Source organism: Raphanus sativus, chromosome 7 (genome assembly GCF_000801105.2).
Source record: "Raphanus sativus cultivar WK10039 chromosome 7, ASM80110v3, whole genome shotgun sequence".
NCBI lineage: Eukaryota > Viridiplantae > Streptophyta > Magnoliopsida > Brassicales > Brassicaceae > Raphanus > Raphanus sativus.
In genome coordinates, this window is record NC_079517.1 from 23188341 (window position 1) to 23189972 (window position 1632).

Sequence of the window (1632 nt, forward strand, 5' to 3'; positions counted from 1 at the left end):
AAATTGTAACACCCCGATTTTCCAAAAAAATATAATAAATAATAATCTTCAAAAGTCTCCATTTATTAATCTTCATAAATCCAATAAATAACCATAAATCCAATAATTGCATAAATCCCAGAAAATATAGATAAAAGCTTAAAACCGAGAGTCTGAAAATAAGAGATAAACTCCCAAAAGCACCAATCCAAAAGCAATCACTCCTGCTAGTCAATCTCACCTGAAAGGGGAAAGAAAGTAAGGATGAGAAACAAGAGAGTCACTCAGTGAGCTATGGGATACTAATCCGCAAACCACTGACTTGAGTAAATAGAACTCTCACTATGGAAGTTTAGTTCTAACATGAACACACACGATGCTTATTGCACCAAAAAACACAAACAACACAGCTAATCCATACACCCCGCATTTCCTCATAAGGATATAATACATACTCTGCGTCGCTAGTACAGTATGTCTCTATACCCCCGCACACCATAATCTGCGTAGATATGCAAACGTCTCTGCACCCCGCACACACACAAATCTGCGTCGCTAGCTCAGACGTCTCTGGGCCCCCGCACACCATATCTGCGTCGCTAGCCCGGGCATCCCTGAATCCCCGCACACCACATCTGGTCGATAGCTCAGACATCTCTGAACCCCGCACAACACATAGTCCCTACTATATAACTATGTACATACATTTATATATCTCAACATTTAACATCAAACATCCAAACAATAGTTGAATCCTCTAGACCCCTAATTCCGGTTTACAAAAAATAAACTATCTATCAATCACGACTCAAACTGACTCAATTCATGCTTCGAAATCTAAACTACGATAGAAGAATTCTATACTGTACGGAATATACGAAATAAATCCTCACTTTTGCCACTGGTTCTGAAGAAACCTGAGAAACACAGAATGGACATTGACGGCTCTAAAACAATAACTCTTAAACTCTCTGAAAATTAAATGGATATGATGATTATGGCAGAACTGAATTCTAAAAAGAACAGATGCATATCTCATGAACTAACCGTTAACTTTTGAATCCACGGGTTCTGAAGAAACCTAGATGTTCTCTGTCCACAGACACCTAGTTTACTCCGATCGGACACCATTTGATTTAACCAAATTAGCTTCACCTTCCAGGCTGGTCGCAAACGAAGACTGCAGTAATACCTCTCGCGAAAACCAACACAACTTTTAGAAACTAACTCTAAATGACAATCAGCTTCTTGGAGACGATAGATAAAATAGTGAACTACTTAATGACAAATTTCCAGATTGAAAGCTTTCATTTAGGTCAGCCTTTTTGCCTTTACGTTGAGACTGGTCTGCATCGCTAAAGCTTCGGCTTATCCTTGGCCAAGAAGCAACGTCAATAACTTTCAACAGTGCCTTGATTCAACAACGAGATCTTTCTATTGATATCTCGCTTGTTTACTGGTTCCTTCTAGATCAACGGGAAAACACCGATGAAGTTGACTGTCGGCGGATCCGATCTACAACAAGTAGCCCCAAAGAAATGAGCGTAACTAGTAGATGAAAACTCCAAATAATGATCTGTTTTCTGATAAACATATATCTATGAGTGTAGAACAATACCTCAAAATTTGGCTTCGAAATACTCAGTTTTAATC